The 14073-nt window shown below is 49.8% G+C and overlaps 1 protein-coding gene and 1 pseudogene across 1 annotated transcript in view; one reads left to right on the forward strand and one right to left on the reverse strand.

Moving 5' to 3' along the window:
* The window catches only part of LOC111817578, a 139262-nt gene that overhangs the window by 20009 nt on the left and 105180 nt on the right, over window positions 1–14073 (forward strand). The gene's annotated exons all lie outside the window — the stretch shown is intronic.
* On the reverse strand, window positions 9552–10378 carry LOC101581161 (annotated as a pseudogene).

Genomic DNA, 14073 nt, shown 5'->3' on the forward strand with positions numbered 1-14073 from the left:
CCCAGCACTGGGATTACAGGCATGCACCACCATGCCCAGACTCGATGGCTAGCTCCGCACACCCCGGGCGTGGGGCTGGTGTGGCACGTGGTGCCAGGAATTGAACCCCAGTCCCTGCACTTGCCTAAGCAGCACTTAGTCTGCCAGCCCTCAAGGTTGTGTGTGCAGTTGCCTTGTTTATTTTTTATCTTTTTAATTTGAATGTATATTGCTGGTCAAATTGTTTTGTAGAGGAGGTTTTTTTTTTTTATTTTTTGGTTCTGAGGACTGAACCCAGGGCTTCCAGCTTGCTAGGCAAGCATTCTGCCGCTGAGCCAAATCCCCAGCCCTGCTATGTCCAAATATTAAAAGAAGATCTGGGGATGTGAGCAGTGTGAAAGCATTAGGCGCAGTGCCTAGTAGTGCAAAAGAAAACAACAGACACAGTGCTGATCCTGCTGCGCAGCCTGGCAAGTGCAGCTCACCTGCTTCTGCAGCAGAGCAGCCTCACTGCACCTAGCAGCAGCTTTCTAAGTGCAGCCCTCCAGCCTACAAGTGGGAGAACGTCTCTGTGACTGCTCTTTAAACAGAGCACAAGTAGACTCGATATAGAAAGAACTAAAAAAACTTCATGTACTAGCTCAGTCAATAAATGAGCAAATTAGTTGAACAGACAACTCTCCAAAGAAGTACAAATGAGGGCCGGTGAGATAGGTCAGCAGACTAAGTGCTTGCTTAGACAAGTGCAGGGACTAGAGTTCGATCCCCAGTACCACAAGCTGCACCGGCCCCACCCCAGGTGTGCTGAGCTGGCCGCCAAGTCTGGGCGTGGTGGTGCATGCCTGCGATCCCAGCACTGAGGAGGCTGAGAACAAGAGGATCACTATGAGTCCGAGCTGTGTAGTGAGACCCTGTGCCAAATGCATAAATGGAAAAAACTAGGAAAGGGATCAGGAGGTGGGGAAAGCAGGGGAGAACTGGGATGATGGGATTATAAAGGATCAAGGTATGTGATACGTATGTATAGATGTGCCAAACAAAACCCACTATTCTGTGTAAACCAATGACACTAATAGTTCTTAAATGCACTCATGCTCCGTGTAACACCGTTGTGGTCACTAGACACATGTGATAGTCACCCGTGAGAGTGGAGGGGAGTCTGCTATTGCAACCACCTCGTGCCATCTGGCCCCAGGAAGACTTGGCACGATGCATCGCCTAAGTATGTGAATGGTGCTGCTAGAAGCATACCCAAAGCATTGCCAGTCCCATAAATTGCAGCATATATAATTATGTACAGTGTGTGACATTTGCTAATTATGATAAACAGCTGCATTAATGGCTTATGATACTATACTTCTAAACTGCTATTTTAGAGTACACTCCTTCCCACTAAAGTTGACTGTGAGCAGCGTGCCATGTACACTTGTGTGTCCCTGTTGTCCGTGCTCTCCGTTGGGTGAACCAGGAGGCCGCGGGAGGCCATCTGCGGGGCTGACCTACACCCTCCGGGTTTTTTCAGGCACTATATGAGGTCTGCACAGTGATGGAGTTGCAGCATGGTGCTCTTCTCAGAATATGTCCCTGTTGATAAGCAACACATGACTGTAAACAAAGTTGTCATTTAGATGGCAGTGAACACTTGCATGATACAAAACAAATTAGGGCTGATATTGTCATGATCCCTTAAAGCACCATTATTGTGATATCTAGTACTGTTTGTCATAGTACAAAATCGTCTTTCCCAGTCAGACATGTACCTTGTACCTTCTTGTCTTGATAAACTCATTTATTAGTTTTAGGAGCTTTTTTTTTTTAAAAAAAAATAGATTGTTTAGAATTTTCTACATAGAAAATTGTGCTGTCCAAATTCTAGTTGTCTTTATTCACATGGGGTGGCATGTTTTCTTTGCTGCATGAGGAAAGTCACTCTCAGACCAAATCCTCCACACTGGTATCAGCTGTGGACCTCTCTCAGATTAGAACTTCTGCATCCAGCATCAGGGTTCCCTGCACTCTCCAGCAGACCGCCTCATGTTTGCAGGGTCTGCGCCCCTCTCCAGGCTAGGCAGCCATGAGCTTGCTCACCACTTTTTCTGCTTTGCATCTCTGCTACTTAGATTTCCTAATACTTCTTTGTTGCCTTTCAGAGTTTTTATTTTATTTTATTTTATTGAGAAACAAGTATCAATGAGACAGTTTCAAAACTGATTAATAGGACAGTTTCAATAATTAATACATTGTACATTGTTATCTTCTTAGTGGTTATCCATAGTACAAGATGCAAACAGAATATCCTGTCCAAACACTATTAGTACAAATCTTTCTTCTCATTGAATTAAGCGAAAGTAGCTGTATATCGATCCTAAGTATTCTGCAGATACAGATACAAAATGATCCTTCCTTTGTATCCCCTTTTTTTGTTTAGTCTTGTCAGAGATGGTAATTACATTGGCATCTAAATACTATAGGTGCATGAATTCAGCAAAACAATCCAACACAGTCCAGCTGTCCACAATAGTAGTGGGTTATCCACAGAGGTTGTTGACTTGAGTTTTTCACAGCTCAGCATATTAATATGGCTTTACTTTATATACCTCGTTTTTATACTTTTCTGCTGGATGGTTAAGACCAAGGTAAAGCAAGACCTGTATAACAAGAAATGTAACTCTTGTATATGACAAGGTCAGTCAAGTACCCTCAGGATTTATCTTGTAACCCTGTACCACAATTTGCAGATCCTTTGTGAGTGTCAGCCATGTGGCTGAGTCACGGCCATTGCTTGACCAATGCCTCTCAGAGTTTTTATTGAATTCCTTTCCATAGAGTATAATCCTTCCTCTCCCCCCTCTTTGTATCTGTGGCTGGAGATCAAGCCCAGGGATTCACACATGCTAGGAGAGCCACTGAGCTATACTTCAATCCCTTCTGTTGCTCTCCTATTGAGGAATTTCCTATGGGACTGTAGTACAGACAAACAAGAACAGTGTTGAACCAGAAAGTGGTCACTGCTCCAGCAGTGGGGATGGAGTTGAGGACAGATAATGGAGGGAGGTGAGGTTTCTCAGGGAGCTACAACTTGACCCTTTCTAGGTGAGGTATAGAAGGATGACATGCCTTAGGTAGAAAGATCAACTGTAGCACCCAGGTGTGAACAAAGTACTATATCTCTAGAGGAAAAAAGCCAAGATTCTAGAGGTTCTGTGTGCAGCAGTTATCTAAGGATAGGGCCAGTTTGGATGGCTACTAGGACTTTATGTCACTCTGGCATTTCCAAATTCTACGACAGATTTTATGGAGAAGGTATTACATTTGAGTCATTTGTATGAGCACAGATGTGCCTTTAGTCTGTGATGTGAAGGGAAATAAGTCAGACATGCAACTTAAATGTTGCATGGTTAGGTAGTTAATAGGAAGCTAGAAGGTGGATGCTTTGCAGATGGGACGGGGGTGAAGAGATGGAATGAAAGGGAGGAGGGGGTGGGGAAGAATGAAATGTGTTCTTTCTGTGTACCAGCTCCCCACAAGGAATGTAATCATCGTGCACTGCAAACAAGTATGAATAAAGGAAAAATGAAACTAGAACATGCTGGATTCTTGTGGCTGCTATACAAAATCATCACACGTGTCGTGATGTGAGCCAACACAGAGGCAATCTCTTCTAGATCAGTGTAGCAAGGTTATCATCGAGGCTGCTGTGAGGCCGGCTCCTTGCGAGGGCCTAAGGGGAGAAGCTACTGCTTATCTGTTATTGTAACTACATGCTCACATACAGGACCCCGTGTGCACACACACAGTGTGAAGGAGGAAGCAATTATTTCATCTCACAATTCGTGAAGACTTCATTCCGCAGTTGGCTGGCCCCAAGGCCAGCCAGCATGATGGAAGGGCCACATTAGAGGCATCTGAGGTCATGCTGTGGCAGCAGACAGCAGGGAGAAGAGAGGTCAAGGAAGGAGAGGAGATGGACCCTGTCAGGCCGCATGCCCCCAGTGACCACTTCCTCTGACAAGGCTTTTCTTCCCAACATCATCCTTGCCTGTAAACCCATCAGTGATGCTTGTCAACAGAGAGGGCCAAAGAGTAAGGGCAGAGGTCTGTGAAGTGATTTTTTTTTTTTTTTTAAGTTTTATTTATTTATTTAGTGTGTGGCCAGTTCAGCCCACCAGGGGGCGGGGCTGGCTGGCATGTGGTGCTGGGGGATTGAACCGCGGTCCCTGTGCTTTGCTTGGCTTAGCTTGTTCCAAGTAGGTGCATTAGACCACTGAGCCATCTCACCAGCCCCCTCTGTGAAGTGATTTGAGAGTGGTGGGAGTGATTTAGGTGATGACAAAAGGCACCCCTGGCTCTGTAGCCCTTGGGGCTCAGAATGAGGTAGCATCGGCAGCATCGGACAGGACGGGCTCCCTCTGCCTCCATCAGCTGGGTGGGTGTCTTTGCCCTTGGTGGAATGGCACGTTATCATGAGATAAACAGTAATTCTGGTAGGCGACTGGGTCCCTAGCCTGCAGAGGAGACTGGCAGTGGCTGTTTGGTTGCACCTGGCATATGATGGCGTGGACAATTCTGAGCTGTGTCCAGATTAGAAGAGGAGGGCTGGCCAAACAGCTCAGTGGATTAAAGCACCTGCAAGCAGATGCAGGGGCCAGGGGTTCAATCCCTGGGCCCGCTGAGCCGGCCCCACCGCCGGGCACACTGAGATGACAATTGAGACTGGGTGTTGTATCACGTGCCTGTAATCCCAGCTCTTGGGAGGCTGTAAACAGGTGGATCACTACGAGTTTGATCTAGTAGTGAGACCCTGAACACCCTGTAGACCCTTTTTTTTCCTCATTGATTTGACATTTAAATAGAGCTCATGAGCGAAAAAAATCCCTGTCAGAAACATGCCAAAAAAAAAAAGAAAAAGAAAAAAACAGATTAGAAGGGCCATGGAAACTGCTGGGGAAACAATGAGCTGTACAGCTAGAGAGACGCGACACTGGGGAAGGGTGCCAGGCATGCAGAGGAGCCTCCGGGTGGGCCGCGTGTGTCCAGGTCACAGCAGGGAGCGGGTGCATTTGCATTCTCACAGAGCCCTCCCTGGTCTGAGTCAAACCTGAAGGAAACGGTGGAGAGTGGTTCTGTGCTTCATTTATAACCTTGGGGACAACGCGCTGCAGCTGGGTAGCCCTGCTTCGTGCACCTCAGCTGGGAGTTCACACAGGACGCCCGGGCCTCACAGCAACCCTGTGTGGCAGGCAGCCCAAGTTGATCTTCAGAATGCCTGGCCCTACTGTTTGCCTTTCTGGTGCAAAACTCTCCCTGCCTCTGAGGATAGCCTTTGTCCTCTGCCGTCCCTCTCTGTCAGGCCTCGTAGCATGACTTCTAGGGGAGTTGGAGGCCAGCCTGGCATTGCTTCCCCACGTTCTGTTGCTTTTCACTTTTGCGGCATTTCCTCCCAGCCCAGGGAAGAGAGTACTGGTAAAGGTACAAGGACAAGCCTTGTGGAAGAGTTGGGACTGTGCCCGGGGAGTAGGGTGGGACTTCTGAAGGATGGGTGCTCAGGAAAGGGTGCATTTCAGGTGGAGCAACAGGTGTGTTAAGGTAGAAAAGCAGAAATGGGCCTGGAGAGCGCAGGCCCAGGGTGGAGACTGCTCAGCTGGAATGAAGCCCATCCCAGGGCCTCCAGCTGCCAGGGCGCTGTCAGGGGAGGAACAATGGAGGGATTTTGTGGCTCTATTTCTTTCCCTCCAGGTTCATGTTTAAATGCTTTTTGTTTTTCAATGTCTCCTTCCCACGAGACTGTCTCAGAGCTGTGGAGTGAGGTGAATGAGGGCTGGGGACTGAAACAATCTCCCCAAAGTTGTCAACAGTCAGGGCCAGAGCCAGCCAGGGGAGAAACAAAAATTTTGTATTCCCTGGGCGTGGGCAGGATCTAGCGCTGCTGAGGCTGCTTGCATATCAAGCGCCCAAATGGGTGTCACCCCACAGAATTCAGCCTGTCTCAACACAAGCACCACCAGCCTGTGTTGAGGACAAGGACCTGAGGCTCTCAGGACAAAGCAGTGGCCCAAGGAAAAGTCACAGCAAGCGCAGAGCTCCCAGAAGCGGAGGCTGGCAGGCATTCACTGTCCTTCACCTCATGGAGAGCTGTTTCTTGAAGAGCTCAGAATACAGCAGAAGAAAGGCACATGGCTGCCTCCCCTCTTCTACCCTGCCTGGACAAGGGGCTGTCCTTAGCCTCAGTGTCCCACACTTGCAGCTAGCTTTAAATTTTATTTTATTTACTTATTTGGGACAGGGTCTCACTATGTAGATTAGACATGTAGTAGTCCTTCTGTCTCAGCCTCCCCAGCCCTGGGATTACAGGTGTGCACCACCACTCCAGTTTCAGGGCCAACACGCATGCCCAGGGTTCTGGGGCCGGCAGAGCATACGGTACCGGGGATCAAACTCAGGTCCTTGCGCTTGCCAGGTAGGCGCTTAGACTGCTGAGCTGTCTTCCTAGCCTGTAGCTAGCTTTAAAAGGCCCATCTGTGTATGAAATGTTCAATAAATCTATAGGGAAAATATCTGTTTAACTTTCTGGCTTCTTCTGAAGTCATCTGGACACCTTTCATTCACATGTTACATTTTCTAAGTTCCATGGACTCCAGGAGAATCTTTGTTCCAGCAACTTGGGAAATGCTGGCTTCCTCCCCCCAGAAACTGCGAAGAGATTCTGACCCCTTATCAGTGAAGAAGCAAACCCTCTTCTCCCACCTGCTAGGGGAGCCAGGAGGACAGAGACTTTGTCTCTTGGTGCTAAGGTTCACTCTTGCCCCTGCCTGGGAAGCTCACCCTTTCCTGAGCACCCATCCTTCAAAAGTCCCACCCTACTCCCCGGGCACAGTCCCAACTCTTCCACGAGGCTTGTCCTTTTACCTTTACCCAGTACCCTCTTCCCCGGGCTGGGAGGAAATGAATGCCACAAGGGTGAAAAGCAACAGAACGTAGGAAAGCAATGCCAGGCAGGCCTCCGACTCCCCAAGAAGTCATGGCCTGTGACGGAGAGACCAGAACCAGTGCATAAGCTCAGCCAGACACCAACTGTGACCTGGACAGAGAGCAGCAGTGAGATTGGCTCTAGGCCTCCCAGGGAGGCCACTATGAGTTCCTCCCTCTGCAGAGCTAGGCCCAGCTTTCCAGGCATGAGTAAATGCCTGTGTCTAGAGGCTCACCTTGTTGGTGCACATTCTGGGTAGTTTATGTTGGTTAGCAACATGCAGAGCCTAAGCTTCAGGGAGAGCCCGAGATACCGTGTGGAGACCCAGTGCCTGCCGCATGCTGACAGTCCTGATTACATAAACTTCCCAGACTCTCTAACACATATCTACTGAGGAAATGTTGAGATGGAGACTGTCCTGAAAAACCTGGCCCAGGTGGCTTCTGCACGCCCTGGCCTTGGGTCCTAACTGCCTCTCAAATGCCCCCGGCCTCGTGTCCCGCCCTTTCCTGGCTCTCCTGTGTGCTTCCTGGACCTCTTCCCTGTGACTGCAGGGTTTGATCCCCAATCCGACTGCTGCAAGTTCTTCGTTGAACATCTCTGCGAGGCTCTCGTGGGGTTTCCAATGGAGAGAGGATACTGTTTTTCCACCAGCCTCAGGATTGGGAAGAAATTCCCTGTACACTTTGGGGACTGTGGGTTACAGAGCAACCACAGGGATTTGAAGAGCAGAGGTGAGAGTGTGGGCCGTGGTGTCACTTCTGTAAGTGTGCATCTGGAGGACGGCTCTTGCCAGGGCTTTTGTGCTGTGTCAGGGATGAGGTCTCGCTTTACAGAGGGGCCAGCCCGCCAAGGGTGCCTCCTGCCTGCCCTTGCAGTCCGCCCTGCCCACGCTGCCATGGAGCACACAGACAGTTACAGCACGCCACCGAACGCTCTGCTCTGAGCTGTGTGGCAGGTATTGGGCTCACATGGGCAGATGTCTCTCTGCTGCCTGCTGTCCTCAGGGGAATGAGCACAGGAGGCTCTGAAGCCATTCAGCCAGGGTTCCAATCCCCACTCTCCTGCTCCCTAGCACACTGATTGTTACTTGATCTCTATGTACCCCACCTTTAGTATCTGGAAAATGGGACACAGCACCCACCTCAGGGGATTGTCATGAGGCTGCAGTGTGGCTTAAGGGCTCAGGAAATAGCACCATCATCCCTCTCATTTTGTGAAAGGAAATAGGACCCAGAGATTGGCGTGGTATTTTTCAGTTCACTACTAAGGGCTGATGGGCCAGGACATGTGTCTAATTTCAGTTAGAGTCCTCTTTTTAGGATACGAGCTGCCTCTCAGGGCCAAAGCAGCAGGCTCCAAGTGGCGAGACAGCAGAAGCCATGTAGGGTAACACTGGAGTGCAGATAGGATGCAGGGTTGGTCGCAAGGTTACTGTGCTCTAGGATTCCAGATGCAGCCTGGATTCCCACAAGCCTGCTTTGCAGCGAAATGACGCTGTGTGCGTTGCTCGGCGCCCCCTGGTGGCAAGTAGAACCCCAAAGGAAACTACTACAGTACTGCGCTTTCAAGTTGGCGGGTCAGATTCGGGAAACGGAACACTTTGGTCGGCCAGCGTCCAGCCTTCGCTCCAGAAGTATAATGCAGTGCTGGTTCTCCTAGAAACTAGCAAACGGCTTAGGGCTAGTCTTAGTTACTTTTCAAGTCGCTGAGACAAAATGCCTGATGCCTACTGTTAAAAGTGGTGCGATTTCTGTGGTGCACAGTTTGCAGAAGTTTCCGTCTATAATTTGCGGGCTCCAAGGCAGGGTAGCACGGCAGAAGGGCGTCACAGAGGGGCCTGCAGAGGGGAAGCCGTCCACTGCACATCTGGGCGGGCAGAAGGAGCCGGGGAGCGGCCTGCCCTGAGCGGGGGCGGCAGCCTCTTTCTGCCCCTTCCGCGGCATCCAGCCTGACCGACTTTTGGGTGCGCAGCGCTCGCGCAAGGCCGGAACTCCCGGTTGCCCACGCCAGGGCCGTGCCCACGTCAGTGGGCTGAGCCGGTCACCACACCCTCGCTCCCAGCATCACGTCGTAGTCCACAGCCAGCCAGCTCTGCGAATCCTCTGTAGCCTCATGAGGCTCCAGGGGGGCAGCTAGAGACAGCCACAACGCAGCTGCTCGGCTCCAGCAAATCCTTTGACGCAAAGCCAGAGAGAGGATCAGCCCGAGTGGGCCTGGGTTCTGTTCCTTCTGATTCGCAGCCGACAGGCCACTAGCCAGCATAAGCCACAGCTCGTTCCCGTGTTCCCAAATAGAAGAAGGAGTCTTAGCGGGGGGAGCTGGCCCGTGCTCAGAGCTGAGGAGCCTCTGTCCTCGAGTCATGCCTGTGATGTGGCCAGGCTTCCCTTTGGTCTGTTCTTTGTTTGCTCTTTTTGTTGTTATTGTTATTGTTTTTTTGTTGTTGTTGTTGTTGTTTTCCAGAGAAACCAGAATATTTGCAATGAACTGCATCCCCAACCTTATTATTTTTGTTTTTAAAGAGGAAACAGTTGGGGCTGACAAGCTAGCTCAGCAGTTTAAAGCACCTACTTAGGCAAGTTTAGGCAAGCACAGGGACCTCGGTTCAATTCCCGGCTCCACATGCCACGCCATCAGGGAATGGTTCCTGCCCTCCAATTGCCTGTCCTGCTGGCACCCACATTCCTTGAGGACCCTGTCCTTGTTGCCGTGTGGGTGGGGGCTGGCCTGCCCAGCCTTTGATGGCACTGAGGACAACACAGCTCCCCCACTGGCTGGCACCCAGCTGCCCGGTGCTGGACTCTTTCTGTCCGGATGTTCGGCCCATTGAACCCCCACTTCTTTCCCCATGATGTCATGAAAATGCATGTTGACAGTCTGGCCCACTTGATGGTTCATCCTTGAAAGTAATAAATCCAAAACCTCCAGCCCTCTGCTTCTGCGTAATACAGCGTGACCACCTCGGTAAGAGGTTACTCCGACTTTCGTGAAGCATTTCCTTAGCTCTGTCTCACACAGCTGTGAGGAGTTCAACGAACAAAGATCTTGTTTGATTTACTGCACTCACTCCTGGTCCTTGCCATCCTTCCTTTGGCTGTGTTCACTTGCTGTATCCCTCAAGATGTGCACTGCTTTGGGTCGAAATTCTGGCTACCAAGGTGTGTGGTCTGCTGGCCAGCACTGTCCCCACACAGTTTGGGTCTTTAAATTTGACAAACCCCAAACCTTGAGACTGGTTGGTTGTTTTATCTTTCATAATAATTCAGTCTACAACTTCTCCATACTGGGACAAGTAGCTGTGCAGAGTCTCTTGCGCATTCTCCTATCAAGACTACCCAAGAAGAGCTTCCCTTGGGAGCCGGGGCCAGGAAGGGCTCAGGTCAGGCCCAGCAGCCTGGAAGGAGCAGTGCCTCTGTAAGCCTCACTTGTCATTGCCCCGCATGGGCTGACATGCTAGGAGGTGAGGAGACAGCCACTCAAACCAAGCCAACATGAAGTCCACCTCCCTGAGAAACACCAGCCTCTGTTTAGCAAGGCTTCCAAACCAAGAAGGTTAGGAACAGGTATACTCCGTGGGACTCAATCCAGCCAGCCATCAGTCAGCCATAATGGGGAGGGAGGAGCTGGAGGATATGATTTCTTTGTCTGTCTTGTTCATTTGCATCATCTATGAGGCTTTGTAATTATTTTTGTTGAAAATTAATTTTTAATTATTAGAATACATTGACTCTAAAAAATAGATTCTTCCCTCTACCCATAGTTCCATTCATTCATTCATTTTTGCATGCATGCATACAGGTATGCATTTATTCATTCATTGAAGGTTACAGTGAAGGTTCCAAACTATTTTTGAAAGGTTATTCCTTCTCTTTTGTGCTTTCTGAAGTTTTTGTTCTTTTAGCTAATGTTCAGCTAGTGTGTGTGTGTGTGCGTGTGTGTGTATACACATTATTTTTAGACAGGAGCTCACCATGTTCAAAGGCGTGCCCTTGAGCTCTTGGGTTCATGTACCTTCCTGCCTCAGTCTCATGAGTACCTGGGATCAGTCGTCACCACTGCACCTGGCTTCAACTAATATTTGGACTGAGGTTTCCTTGAGCAGTACGTAAGTCCTGAATCAGACAGCACAGTGGAGGGCAGGAGATGAGGGGGGAGGAGAAGGGTGAGAGCATGACCTCGCTTCTTCGCGGGCTGCTCTGCTGTGGCAGTCTTTCAATTAGCTAGACTTAGGCTCTGAGCCTAAGAATTTGCCAAGTAAACTCTGAGCTATTCTCGGATCTTTCTGTGCATGCATCTTGCCTGGGCATGTGGCTTTTTCCATTATCCTGTGTACTCAGTCATTTTTTAAAAAAGTTATTTATTTATTTATGTGTGTGTGTGTGTGTGTGTGTGTGTGTGTGTGTGTGGCCAGCTCAGCCCACCAGGGGGCGGGGCTGGCTGGCATGTGGTGCTGGGGGATTGAACCGCGGTCCCTGTGCTTTGCTAAGCTTGTTCTAAGTAGGTGCTTTAGACCACTGAGCCATCTCACCAGCCCCAAGCGCTCAGTTATTTTTGAATTTCCTGATTTCCTAAAGCCTCTCACCCTACTTTTTCCTCTGGGCCTTCAATGATCTATTGCATGGCTCCACCTGGACTCTCTTGCTCCAGGCATCCTTGGACTTCTCCCCTGGCAACATTGAAGAGCAGCACCTGCTCTTTTTCTACATGTGTTCTGAGCTATACTGGATAGAGATGAGTAAGTTATTCCTGCAGATATTCCCCCAAACAAGTGCAAGCAGGCATGCACACTAATGCGCTGACCGTCTTCTCTCTAGTCTGAGTGGCAGAAACAGGAGCTAGGCCACCACCCTGAGCACAGCAGTGTGGGGTGGGGCAGGGCAAGCAAAATCTCTGCGGAGTGTGTCCCCCTTGGTGTGGACAGCTTTTCTTTTCTTTCTTTCTTTCTTTCTTTCTTTTTTTTTTTTTTTTTTGCAGAACCAGGGATTAAACTCAGGCCCTCGGGCTTGCCAGACAAGCGCTTATTCTACTGAGCTATCTTCCTGGCCCAGGCTTTTCTTGATTCAACATTTACTTGAGAGTTGGAAACTTTTGCTGGCTGTGGTATTTAATACATTGGGTCAACTTGAGTTGTCTGAAGCTTGGCTTGGGGCCGGGGAGATGGCTCAGTGGAATAAGTACTTGCCTGGCAAGTGCAGGAGCCTGAGTTCAATCCCTGGTTCCGAAAAAACAAAACAAAACAAAAAAAAAACCCAAGAGGACTAGTGTGCCCCTTGTCACTTGAAGCTTGGCTGGATCCACTTGTCTATTCCTTGGTGTTGGGGCACCCGCCCTAGGGCAGGGAGGACGCTCCTCAGAGTGACTCAGCACAAAAGGGTTACATAAAGGAGTCAAGGAAGGCTTCTGCCCCCACTTCCTTGGAGAAGTTCCAGTTTTTGTCATTCCACTTGCAGCTGTGCCACTTCAGAGAAGGTTGGTCTTTGCAGCTATGTCCCTGTGGAGGCACTCTGATCTTCACAGTGGACCACCAGTCTTCACAGTCAGCATAGAAGAAGAGAGAGAAGAGTAACTGAGACACTGGCTTTCCAGGTCTCTGTCTCAGTTACTCTTCTCTCATTGCCGAGACAAATACCCGACACCCAAACTGAAGGAAGGAACGGTTCATTTAGCTCACAGTTACTGGTGGTTTCAGTCCATACTCAGCTGGCTCCAAGGCAGGGCGGCACAAGGCAGAGGGCAGCAGTTCATGGTGGCAGCAAAGGGAAGAGCACAAGGGAGGAGTAGCAGCAGCTCAAGTAGTAACTTCTCTTGCTTTCTTACTATTTTTTTTTTTTTTTTTTGGTGGAACTGGGGATTGAACTCAGGCCCTTGCGCTTACCAGGGAAGCACTTATTCCACTAAGCCATCCCCCTGGCCTGTCTTACATTGAAATGCAAATTACCTGCCCCATGGCAGGTGCAACATCCGCACCCACAATAATCAATCACAAACTCCAGAAGCCACCCCAAGGTTGCATGAGGCTTTGGGGGGACAACTATACACAAACCATAACAGTCTCCTACAAAGTTGGTTCACAATGTTTCTGGTTGCTTAGTTGATGTTTCCACTTGGACACAAGATACTGGAGTTTGTTCTCTAATCTGCTGTTATTTTGCTGGCATCAGCCCCCTGGAATCTAATCTTAATATGTCAGGTGCTCTGATCCTCCATCTCCCTCACGGTCTGGCTATTCTGTTCCCTTCGCGGTCTCTTTCTTCTCTGCATCTTGGATTGGTCTCTCAGGCCCCTCCATCGGCCATCTGTGCTGCTCTGCGGACACAGCTCTACACGTGCTGACACCTCGCTCACACTGTGGCTATGGAGCGAGTTCTTCCCCGGGGGTCTCCAGTGTGGCAGGGGAGAGGTGTTGGGAGCCCTTTTAAGGGCTGGGGCCTAGTGGAAGGTCAGGGATGCTGCCCGAAGAAGAGATGAGTGTGGTTAGCATGGGGACCCTCTTAGCTCTCATGAGAAAATTGTAGGACAAGACAGACCTCTATTGCAAGGTCCTCAGAAGAGGGACGCAGAGGCTGACACCGTCTGAACTCTCAGAACTGACTGAGTAAATCCCTTTGCCTTGGCATTTCCTTACAGTAACACAGAGTGGACTCGCATCCTCCCAGATCAGTTCCTAGCCTATGTTTCTTTTACATCCATGCATGCTGTAGGGGTCTGCTGGGACATCTCATTCATCTCCCCCAACTAAGCCCACTTCTGGATGCCTCTTAACTCTCTTGTCCTCTGTCTCACTTCATTCTAATCGTACCACCACATGGAAGCCAGCAGTCCTTTCCGTGTTGCTTTTAGGATCAGTCCAAATTCTCCTCTGTGAAACAGAACCATCTGTGCCCCCCGCGACATGGCAGAGTACCAGGGAGGACAGCAATGAAGTAGAGAAATGGGTGACAAATGAAACATGACAAATACGTGCCTAGTCTTCCCTGACAAATACATACCAAGCACCTGTCCCCTTCCTCGTCACTCCCCTGTGTAGCTCCCCTGTGCGGCTTCAGCACACCCTGTGCTCTCCCAGCCCTTCCTGCACCCCTGTGCTGCTTCAGCACACCCTGTGCTCTCCCGGCCCTTCCTGCACC

Source organism: Octodon degus, unplaced genomic scaffold (genome assembly GCF_000260255.1).
Source record: "Octodon degus isolate 3935 unplaced genomic scaffold, OctDeg1.0 scaffold00062, whole genome shotgun sequence".
Classification (NCBI taxonomy): Eukaryota; Metazoa; Chordata; class Mammalia; order Rodentia; family Octodontidae; genus Octodon; species Octodon degus.